This window comes from Giraffa tippelskirchi, chromosome 4 (assembly GCF_054371585.1).
Source record: "Giraffa tippelskirchi isolate mGirTip1 chromosome 4, T2T-mGirTip1v1.2.pri, whole genome shotgun sequence".
NCBI classification, from domain to species: Eukaryota; Metazoa; Chordata; class Mammalia; order Artiodactyla; family Giraffidae; genus Giraffa; species Giraffa tippelskirchi.
The window spans coordinates 196104442-196116821 of record NC_137278.1 but is presented as its reverse complement, the minus strand read 5'-3'; the positions used below and the strand labels follow the sequence as shown (position 1 = coordinate 196116821).

At 39.2% G+C, this 12380-nt stretch overlaps 1 pseudogene; it reads left to right on the top strand.

The window, feature by feature from the left end:
- The first annotated feature begins 8754 nt into the window (after positions 1 to 8754).
- Positions 8755 to 12094, top strand: LOC145545728 (transmembrane emp24 domain-containing protein 7 pseudogene; annotated as a pseudogene).
- The last annotated feature ends 286 nt before the right edge of the window (positions 12095 to 12380 follow it).

Genomic DNA, 12380 nt, shown 5'->3' with positions numbered 1-12380 from the left:
AAAAATCGAACCGATCCCCTGATCAATCAGCCAAACAAAATAATCTTTTCTCAGCGATAAATCTCCCCACCCCTAGCCTGGCCCCTATCTCAAGAAGCCAAGCTCCTTCAGGAACCATGCTGAGTCTGATGGAGCAGGGTTTGCCTTGACCACCAAAGGTGTTGCAGAGGACACTGACAGATGACGAGTTGCTCCCTGGTGACTGGGGGTGCTGCATGCTTGTTGGCCCTGCTTTCATTTACATGGGCTAGGAGGAAGGGGGAGAGTATTGGAACAGAGCTCATCCATGGCCAATTGATAAGAGAGTCAGAAGAGAACTCCACAAACCACACACAAGATTCTCAAGAAAATGTCAATAGAGCACAAAAGGACTTCTTTGGACTAATAAACATTATTTTTTTAAAAAATTTATTGGGGGTATAGATGATTTACAATGTTGCCTTAGTTTCTGCTATACAGCAAAGGGGATCATTTATACATGTACATATACCCATTTTTTAAAAGATTCTTTTCCCACGTAGGTCATTACAGATTATCAAGTAGAGTTCCCTGTGCTATACAGTTGTTGTTTAGTTGCTCAGTCGTGTCTGACTCTTTTGCAACCCCATGGACTGTATCCTGCCAGGCTCCTCTGTCCATGGGATTCTCCAGTCAAGAATACTGGAGTGGGTTGCCATGTCTTCCTCCAGAGGATCTTCCTGACCTAGGGGTTGCACTCATGTTTCCTACGTTGGTAGGCAGATCATTAACCACTGAGCTACCAGGTGAGCCCAAATACAGTAGGTGCTTATTACTTAGCTATTTTGTATTTAGTAGTGTGTACATGTCCATCCCAATCTCCCCATTTATCCTCCCCCTTTGCCCCTGGTAACTATAGGTTTAATAACATGATTTTCTAAGTGAAAATGCGATAGAGAAATAAAAGGAGGACGATCACTGTTGAGAACCAAACTGATGGTCTGAAAAGCAAGCAAAAACTGTAGAAAGTTATAAAAAAGCAGACATAGTAATGAGGGGAAAGACAAGGGATTGGGATGACAGATCTAGGAAATCTAACGTGTAATACTTAGAAATTGCAAAAGAAGAACAAATGAATAAGTAAATGAATAATGAAAATTGTCCTGGGGCTCACGGCTCAATTAAAAAGCTCTTCCAGGATCCTACCAACCCAAATGACACTAGGAAGCACAATTTTTAATTAATCTTAATTAATCTTAAAAGCTATACTGAGCCCCATATAGATTAATTGAAAATTGTGCTTCCTAGCGTCAGTTGGGATGATGGCAGGATTCTGAATAGCAGAGGCTGTTTGGAGACACTTAATCATAAGAGCAAGGCAGTCATAATTACTGTAATAGATAGTGAGGTTGGACTGGGCTGACGGCAGTTGCTGTGATGGAAAAGCATGATCCCATGACCAGGTTCAAGGTCTTAGTTATTGATTGAAAGCAAAGCTACTTTCTTTTGAAAGGAATCCTGCAATGCTACCACAAATACATTCAATAAATATTCACCAAATCCTCTCTGAAGAGACCTATGGCTGTATATCAGAGCACTCAAATACTAGACAAAGGAGAACACCCAGATTATCAAGGGGCCTAAAATGCTGTCAGTGACCTTGCCTGGTAAACTGAGCAGTGAATGGAAGCGGGGAGTAAATGGAGTTGGGACTCAAATCTTCCTCCTAGTGGGTCTAATGTGTTTCTTTCAACATCTAGCTTTTCCTGACTAATGCATTAGGTAATAACTAAAACCATCCTCCCCTCTAATTTCCCAGATTGGAAACCTTCCTTCTCAACTCTCCCTCACTCCCACGTCCCATCAGTTACTAAATTGTAACTGAGCCTTCCTTATTCATTGTTTAAAATGATCAGTTATGTAACTCTTGCTACAAAGACTTCATTCAATTTAACATATAATTTATGAACACAATCAAGAAATTCCTTTTAACTTCACAAGAATGTTATCAATGACATTGAAACTCTGTGCTTCCCTGTGTTTTATCTCCCTGCCTTTTCCTCTGAAGTAACCACTATCCTACTTTTTACAAAATACTTTTATCACACATTTATGCTTCTCTAAACAGTAATGTGTTTATTTTCGAGTTTTCTAAAAATGATATTCTGTTGTAGTTTTCTGAGATTAGCTTGTCTTCATTTAACATTGTATTTTGCAACCATTCTTATTTTGGTGCAGAGCTGTAGTTCACAAATATTACTCAAGTTCTTTGTTCATCCTTCTGTTGATTCATATTTTGGTTGTTTCCACTTTGGGCTGTAATAAATGAATTATTGCTATAAAATATTCTTGTTGCTGCCTCCTGGTACACATGGGCAAGAGATTTTTGAGTATATCCCAAGGAGTAGAATTATGAGTGTTTAATCTATAAGATAATGTTTAATTGTTTCAAAATTGAGTGTGCCAACTTCCATTACCACCGGCATTGTGTAAGAATTCCCACTGATCTGTGTCACCCCCATACTTAGTGTTACTGGATTCCAACTTGTTCTCTAACTTGGCATTGTTGTTCAGTTGTTAAATGGTGTCCAACTCTTTGTGACCCCAAACGTGGCATCTTAACGTTTTACTCAGATTTTGCAAATGGGCTAAGTTAGTAGTCTATGGAATTTATACTAATGACTAAGATTAAGAAAATCATTTTAGAAGATATTATTTGAATTATTAAATTTAAATATTAATAGAATAAACTTATTTAAACATCCATGTGCCCAACTACATATTTTTATATGCTCTTAATAATGACAAAGGTAATAACTTACTTTATCTCTAAAGCAGGTATAAGTAATTTAGGATGTTTCATTTAATCTAGGCTTTTAGAAAGAAAAATTCAAAGTCTTACATAAGGGTTAATGCCATATTTGCATTTTTATTTGACAATGTGGGAAAAATCAGAACAAAAATACGTAGAAATCTTGTATGTCCAAAGTTCATATACCAATTTACTTCGACTTGAGTGAACTTGGATTAAAATTTAATTCTCATTTACTTTTGCTATTGTAACTTCTTTTTTATTTTAAGATCTTAGGACAAGAAGGTTTTAAAATATCTTTAAATTTGCAACAATACATTTGAAGGGAATTTAGACCTGAAATCTTCTGTATTCATTTTTATTTTCTCTTCAGCCTTTTATGGCTGATTGCCCATTAGCTTATCGTCCATTTGTATTTCTTTTGCACTTTTTCTGGGAACAGTGTGGGAACACTGAGCTCATAAAATCAAAGTAACATTTCTTTATTTTCATCCTACTACTACTACTACTAAGTCGCTTCAGTCGTGTCTGACTCTGTGCGACCCCATAGACAGCAGCCCACCAGGCTCTGCCGTCCCTGGGATTCTCCAGGCAAGAACACTGGAGTGGGTTGCCATTTCCTTCTCCATTTTCATCCAAAAGCCCTTTAAAGGAGATTTTTTTTTTCCTTAGAGAATTATTAAGAATTTGTTAGTTTATACACACTTGTCCATATGTATCTAGTTTCTTTTCTTCTTGTCAATGTAGTTTTTACTTCTAATCAAAGGATTTAAAATTCAAAGCATTTCAATGTTTCATTTGAAAAATTCTTTTCCAAGTAGAAAATCTCATTATTTTAAGATTTAGTTTTATGGGAATTCCCTGGCAGTCCAGTGATTAGGACATGATGCTTTCACTACCAGGGTCTGGTCTGGGTTCTATCCCTGGTTGGGGAACTTAAGATTTAAAAAATGAGTTAGTCTTATGAACTATTAATTCATAGGAGATATTAATATATTTGGGCAAACTGGAGTGTAGCAATGTAGACTGTGCTTTCATTTTCCAACTAGAAAGTGAGTGAAAGTGAAAGTCGCTCAGTCATGTCTGACTGTGATTCTCTAGGCCAGAATATTAGAGTGGGTAGACTTTCTCTTTTCCAGGGGATCTTCCCAACCCAGGGATCGAACCCAGGTCTCTAGCATTGCAGGCGGATTCTTTACCAGCTGAGCCACAAGCAAAATCCAAGAATACTGGAGTGGGTAGCCTATCCCTTCTCCATGGCATGTTCCTGACCCAGGAATCAAACCAGGGTCTCCTGCATTGCAGGCGGATTCTTTATCAACTGAGCTATCAGGGAAGCCCTTTCATCTAGGAAACTTCTCAAAGAGCCAGTGTACTTAAAGTTTGGTTGGATACTTAGATTTTGTTCAGTTCAGTTCTGTTCAGTCGCTCAGTCATGTCAGACTCCAATCCCAAAGAAAGGCAATGCCAAAAAATGCTCAAACTACCGCACAATTGCACTCATCTCACACACTAGAAAAGTAATGCTCAAAATTCTCCAAGCCAGGCTTCAACAGTACATGAACCGTGAACTTCCAGATGTTCAAGCTGGAATTAGAAAAGGCAGAGGAACCAGAGATCAAATTGCCAACATCCGTTGGATCATTGAAAAAGCAAGAGAGTTCCAGAAAAATATCTACTTCTGCTTTATTGACTATGCCAAAGCCTTTGACTGTGTGGACCACGACAAACTCTGGAAAAGATTTTGTTGGGAGATGTATTAATTTTCTCCTGTTGCAAAACAAAACAAAACAAAAACCACCCCCAAAACTTAGTGGTTTAAAACAACAACAATGCTTGATTTCTTCTTATGTTTTTCTTTTTAACATATGTCTCCTCCCTCCTGAACCTCCCTCCCACCTCCCACCCCACCCCACCCCTCTAAAATCAGGTGCTCTGTGCTTGATTATTTCTCATGATCTGGGGGTTGGCAGCCCAGATAGTTCTGCTGTACTTACTTGGGTCCCCTCATGGGGCTGCCCACAGTCATCTGATGGTTCATGCAGGGCCCATGATTGTTCAGGGTGTCAAAAGGGAACCAACAGGAATTACAAGACCTTTTATGGCCAAGTCCCCGGGGCTCACACAGTCTGACTTCTGTCACCTTTTACTGGTCAAGGCAAATCATTTATTTTACAAAATTATACGTGAAACATCGATTCAAGGGTGTGAAGAAATAGACTTTGTCTCTTGATGAGAAGAGGTGACACATTATAGAGATGTAGACACAGGAAGTGTGAGTTCTTTCCTGTTTTTTAATATAACTCATTTTTATTATGAGCCAAACTCATGAGTAAACTTTCATTATACCTTAGCTGCTTCATTTACTCCACAATAGTTTAATAGATGCTATTCAGAAAAAAAATAGTGCTTGAGTAAGCATGACATTTTTTGTCCCAAAATATATAGTTACACAGTTTGGAAAAAATATGAGTAAAATTAACATTTGTGATAAATCAAACATGTCTTTTATAATTGCCAGAGAAGAAACTCCAGAAAAAACAATATTATTCACCCATTGCTAGATTAAAAAAAAATCCAAACTAATCAGAAGAATCACATTATAGCTATGAAAACATAATATTTAAGACAATTAAGTTTCAAGTTTGTATTCTAAATTTTTTACAAAGGATGAAATATAAATACAGATTTAAGATAGTAATTGTAGTTACTATCACATGTGAATTCTCACAAAGTGTAATTTCTTTGAGGACTGTGTTACAGTGATCTACCATAATAGCCTTTGAGATTTCTTCCAGGATATATGTAGAATGCTTAATAGGCTTTCTTATATCATCCATAGCAATTGAGGCATTTCCTGGCCTTTAAATTTAAAAATATTCTAGAGACAGGCAAATGAATCTCGATCAAATTTTCCTTTAGTGGAGAATATACAAATGGATTTTGTTCAATTATCATTTCTTCTTTTTTAAAATTGTTGCTGTTCAGTTATTAAGTCGTGTCCAACTCTTTGTGGACTGCAGAATGCCAGGTCTCCCTGTCCTTCACTATCTCCTGGAATTTGCTCAAAATCATATCCATTGAGCTTGTGATGCCACCAGAAAAAATTTAAATTGAAGTGGTAGTTGATTTATAAACTTTTATTAGTTTCAGGTATATTGTACAACAGAGTGATTCAATCTTTTTGCAGATTATACTCTATTAAAAGTTATCACAAAATAATAGCTATATTTTCCTGTGTTGTACAAAATATCCTTGCTGCTTATCTATTTTATACAGAGTAGTTTTATCTCTTAATCCAATACCCTTATCTTAGTTTTCTATATCTGTGATTCAGTTTCTGTTTTCAATTTACCCATTTCTTTTCTCCAGAAATATATCACTGCTGCAGATGCTGCTTTTGAGTTCAAAGGCTGGAGTTCCCTTGCGGTCCTGAAATTGCGGTTTTCTGCTCACTGTCTTTCAATGTTCCCGGGCACTCATATAGGGAAACCAACTCCCAGTTGTTCAAACAATAGATGAAAATTATTAAAGTTTGGTCACATCGGCCATTACAGGGAGTCTTGTGTTTCAAAGAAAAGAAAAGAAATAGTCCAATCAGGGAAAATCCATGCCCACAATCTCAGGAAAAAATACTTAAACAGAGTGTCCCAGGATTTCTAGCAAATCACACATTTATCCCACACTTTAAGGCAGTGGGGCCCTTGTCTTGAGAAAAGGCTGTCACCTAAAGTGGTATCTTTTGTTCTCCTCTAAGTTCTATTCTGGGCTTGCCAGGTGGCTCACTGGTAAAGAATCCGCCTACCAATGCAGAATACGTATTCGATCCCTGGGTCAGGAGATCCCCTGGAGGAGGAAATGGTGACCCACTTCAGTATTCTTGCCTAGAGAATCCCATGGACAAAGGAGCCTGGCGGGCTACAGTCCATGGGGTTGCAAAAGAGTCAGACACAACTTAGTGACTAAAGAACCACAACAACAAACTCTATTAATATTCCAGTAAAAGTTTCCTAGAAGTTTGGGAACACTCACACCTTGTTCCTGCTGGGCAACTTAATCACAAATGTCACAAAGAAAGAAATTATTTGCCTCAAGTTGAATAAATGTGTATCTAACTTGATAGCTGAAAGATGATGCTGTGAAAGTGTGGCACTCAATATGCCAGCAAATATGGAAAACTCAGCAGTGGCCACAGGACTGGAAAAGGGCAGTTTTCATTCCAATCCCAAAGAAAGGCAATGACAAAGAATGCTCAAACTACTGCACAATTGCACTCATCTCACCCACTAGTAAAGTAATGCTCAAAATTCTCCAAGCCAGGCTTCAGCAATACATGAACCGTGAACTTCCAGATGTTCAAGCTGGTTTTAGAAAAGGCAGAGGAACCAGAGATCAAATTGCCAACATCTGATGGATCATCAAAAGAGCAAGAGAGTTCCAGAAAAACATCTATTTCTTCTTTATTGACTATGCCAAAGCCTTTGACTGTGTGGATCACAATAAACTGTGGAAAATTCTGAAAGAGATGGGAATACCAGACCACCTGTCTCTTGAGAAACCTGTATGCAGGTCAGGAAGCAACAGTTAGAACTGGACATGGAACAGCAGACTGGTTCCAAATAGGAAAAGGAGTACATCAAGGCTGTATATTGTCACCCTGCTTATTTAACTTATATGCAGAGTACATCATGAGAAATGTTGGGCTGGAAGAAACACAAGCTGGAATCAAGATTGCCGGGAGAAATACCAATAACCTCAGATATGCAGATGACACCACCCTTATGGCAGAAAGTGAAGAAGAACTAAAGAGCCTCTTGATGAAAGTGAAAGAGGAGAGTGGAAAAAGTTGGCTTAAAGCTCAACATTCAGGAAACTAAGATCATGACATCTGGTTCCATCACTTCGTGGGAAATAGATGGGGAAACAGTGGAAACAGTGTCAGACTTTATTTTTTTGGGCTCCAAAATCACTGCTGATGGTGATTGCAGCCATGAAATTAAAAGACGCTTACTCTTTGGAAGGAAGGTTATGACCAACCTAGATAGCATATTTAAAAGCAGAGACATTACTTTGCCAACAAATGTCCGTCTAGTCAAGGCTATGGTTGTTCCAGTAGTCATGTATGGATGTGAGAGTTGGACGGTGAAGAAAGCTGAGCACCGCAGAATTGATGCTTTTGAACTGTGGTGTTGGAGAAGACTCTTGAGAGTCCCTTGGACTGCAAGGAGATCCAACCAGTCCATCCTAAAGGAGATCGGTCCTGGGTGTTCATTGGAAGGACTGATGTTGAAGGTGAAACTCCAATACTTTGGCCACCTCATGCGGAGAGTTGACTCATTGGAAAAGACCGTAATGCTGGGAAGGATTGGGGGCAGGAGGAGAAGGGGATGACAGAGGATGAGATGGTTGGATGGCATCACCAACTCGATGGACATGAGTTTGGGTAAACTCTGGGAGTTGGTGATGGACAGGGAGGCACGGCGTGCTGCGATTCACGGGGTCGCAAAGAGTCGGACATGACTGAGCGACTGAACTGAAGTGAACTTGATAACATCTTCAAATAATTTTGAAAAAATTCAAGAGGACAGAGCTTAGATCACTTTTCCTCTAAACTTGACTCCACAGGCTTCATTGGTTCAAAATATTTATGTGCTGATGCCACTAACAACATCTGGGAACCACCACTGTGCAGAAAAAACTATGATTGCCATCACTGTTATATATTTGAAGTTCTCTTACATGCTGATGGTTCTCAAAGCCAAAGTAATTTCAAGTTATTTGGCCCAGGTTAAGGTAAGGGCAAGTCAGACCAGCTCCAAAACTCAGAGAGGAAAACTCATTTTGGAATCATCATCTTCTGCATTTTAATCCTTCACAGTTTAATCAACCAGTTCAAGGAACCATAGGTTAAATGAGAAGCAGTTAATCTCAGTCTCTTTATTTTAATAAATGATCCAAATATAAGAACAAAACATCACATGCGTATGATCCAGTAAGGAAGAAAAAACCATTAGAGGGAATTCAGACCGTTTGCTAGTGCCAACCCTAACTCAACAGCAGATGGCGCCAAAGGACTTTAGTAGGAGCCAATAGCTTTGCTACCATCTCCAAGATTACCTTCTATTTCCCACACCGTTTACCCAGGATTTCTAGGGAAGGAGTCATGGTTCAGAGCATAGACTCTAGAGTCAGACTGCCTGGCTTCGCAATACCGCATTTGCTTGCTGGGTGACCTTGGATGAGTCTTGAACTTGGTTTTCCTCTTTGTAGAATAGGGATGTTAATAAAAGCTCTATCTTGCAGGATTGTTGTGAAGATCATGTGAATTCTTACATATAACCACAGGCAATGGCTTCTTGTACACAATAATCTTTCAAAGTGTTATTTGTTAGTGAACACACAATATAAAAAGAAGTTCTGTTGTGAGAGCAAAAGCATAATATTTAGGAGGGTGAGCAAAAGGGTAAATTTTGTGGAGGATTGAAATTAAGTTGCTATCAGAATAAGATTGACTGTCAGTTCCCTCTGTAAGGTGTCTTTTGTAAGCTTCTTGGAAACCAAAAAGTAAAAACCTACAGTAGACACGCAAAAGGTAGAGAGAAGGACATCAAAGCACACCATCATCCAAAATTATCAGTTCACAAAGGAAGATCACAAGTAAGGAAGAAGCAAGGAACTAAAAATGTGGGGGCAAGGAAGCAATAGGATGGCATTAGTAATTCCTTACCTATCAGTAATTATTTTAAGTATAAATGGATTCAATTCTCTAATCAAAATGGAGTGGCTGAATGAATAAAAAAAACAAAGCCTAGCTATATGTTGCTACAAGAGATTCACTTCACTTTTAAGGATACATATAGGCTCATTAAATAGATGGAAAATGATATTCCACGAAAATAGAAGCCAAAAGAGAGCTGAGGTCCTATACTTATATCAGACAAAATAGACTTTAATTCAAAAGCTGTAAAAAGAGACAAAGATGGCTATTATATTAGAATAAAGGGTTCAATTTATCAAGGGTAATCAATAATCATTATATATATACATCCAACATCAGAACACATAAATATAAAAGTAAGTACTAACATCTCTAAAAAGAGAAATAGATTACACTACAGTCAGGAGGCCAAGAATAGTCAATGGGGAAAGGATAGTCTTTTCAACAGAAGGTATTGGGAAAACTGGATAACCACGTGCAAAAGAATAAAATTGGATCCCTATCTTACTCAACACATGCACATCGTCTTGAAATGTATTAATATTAAAGACTTAAATGTAAGATCTGAATCTATAAAATCCTAAAGGAAAACATAGAGGAAAACTCCATAACACTGGCTTTGGCAATGATTTTCTGGAAATGACACCAAAAGCAAAAATCAAGTGGGACTACCTCCAGCTAAAAAGCTTCTGCTTTTAAATGAAAATGAAAAGGCAGCCTGTGGAAGGGAGGAATATATTTTCAGACCATATATCTGACAATAGGTTATTATCCAAAATACGTGAGGAGTTAATATGATTGCATGGCAAAATAATAAATAACCTGATTAAAAGATCTGAATAGACATTTTTCCCTCCAGAAAAAGACATACAAATAGCCAAGAGATACACAAAAGTATTCTCAACATCACTAATCATCAGGGAAATATACATTAAATCACAGTGAGATATCATCTCACATTGTAAGAATGCTAAATCACTTCAGTCGTGTCCGACTCTGTGTGACCCCATAGATAGCAGCCCACCAGGCTCTACCATCCCTGGGATTCTCCAGGCAAGAACACTGGAGTGGGTTGCCATTTCCTTCTCCAATGCATGAAAGGGAAAAGTGAAAGTGAAGTCACTCAGTCGTGTCCAACTCTTCGCGACCCCATGGACTGCAGCCCACCAGGCTCCTCCGTCCATGGGACTCTCCAGGCAAGAGTACTGGAGTGGGTTGCCATTGCCCTCATTGTCAGAGTAGCTGTCATCAAAAAGCTAGGAGGTAAGTGTTGGTGAGGATTTGGAGACAAGGGACCCCTTAAGCACTTTTGGTGAAAAAGTAAACTGTTGCAGCCACTATGGAAAATGGTTCAGAAGTTCCTCAAAAAATAAAAGCAGAATTACCATGTGATTCAGCAATCTCACTTCTGGGTATATATTCAAAGGAAATGGAATTATTATTTTGCAGAGGTATTTGCAACTTCATGTTCATTGCAGCATAGTTCATAATAGGCAAGGCACAGGAACAACTTGAGTATACATCACTGGAAGAATTTTAAGGACAATATACACATATACATATATATGTGTGTATACATACACACAGAGTGGAATATTATGCAGCCATAGAAAAGGAAATCTTGCCATTTGAGACAACACGGTGGGACCTTGAGGGCATTATGCTAATGTGATAAGTCAGATCAAGAAATAAAAATCGCTTTTTTTCTCCTGTTCTCTGCTGGCTATATTTCTGCTCCCCAGGTTGTTCTAGACTCTGGGCCCTGGTCGCTCAGTACCTTCCACCATACCCAGCAACTCCCTCCGCATCTTGAATCTCTCTGAGGCTCGGAGCAACTCGGCGGTGCGTCTTCGTGGTGCCACCCCAGCCGAGGCCTGCAGCGCGTAGTGAGTCAGTGCATACCTGACCCCGCGTCTCCACAGCTCCTTTGAGGCCACCTCCTCGGGATGCCCCGCGCAGCGCTGGGCGGCCGCCGTGGATCATTGGTACTGTAGGCTGCTCCTGCTGCTGCTGTTCCTGGGGCCAGGCTCCAGCAGCGCCTCCGAGATCATCTTCGAACAGCCTGACAATGCCAAGCAGTGTTTCCACGAGGACATCACGCAGGGCATCAAGTGCACCCTCGAGTTCCAGGTAATTACTGGTGGTCACTATGATGTAGATTGTCGACTAGAAGATCCTGATGGTAACGTATTGTACAAGGAGATGAAGAGACAGTATGATAGTTATATCTTCACAGCCTTCAAAAACGGGACATACAAATTTTGCTTCAGCAAAGAATTTTCTACTTTCACACATAAAACTGTATATTGTGATTTTCAAGTTGGAGAAGATCCACCTTTGTTTCCTGGTGAGAATAGAGTCAGGGCTCTTACCCAGATGCAATCTGTGTTTCAATTCATGAAGCTCTGAAATCTGTCATTGACTATCAGACTCACTTCCGCTTGAGAGAAGCTCAAGGCCGCAGCGCTGAGGATCTAAATACAAGAGTGGCCTACTGGTTAGTAGGAGAAGCCCTCATTCTTCTGGTGGTTAGCATAGGGCAGGTATTTCTTTTGAAAAGCTTTTTCTCAGATAAAAGAACCAGGACAACTTGTGTTGAATTGTAGCTACGTTTTGAGAATTGATGCCCCATTGCCACTGTAATATTGCTGTCCTCTAACTTTAGGTAGGGAAGAACTTAATATTGGCAATATTTTTAGAATCTTACTCATACACTTGTGGGGGTGGGGGGGGAATGTACAATGCATATCCCCAAGCTGTGGAAAGGACACCTTTTTTTATTTGTAAAGGTAGAAAAACTTTGGGGCTTATTTGGGGCTATTCAAAAATACTCAACACAATGATCTACACATTTCTGGGTTGTTTCTATCTACTCTTCACACACTAAACTTT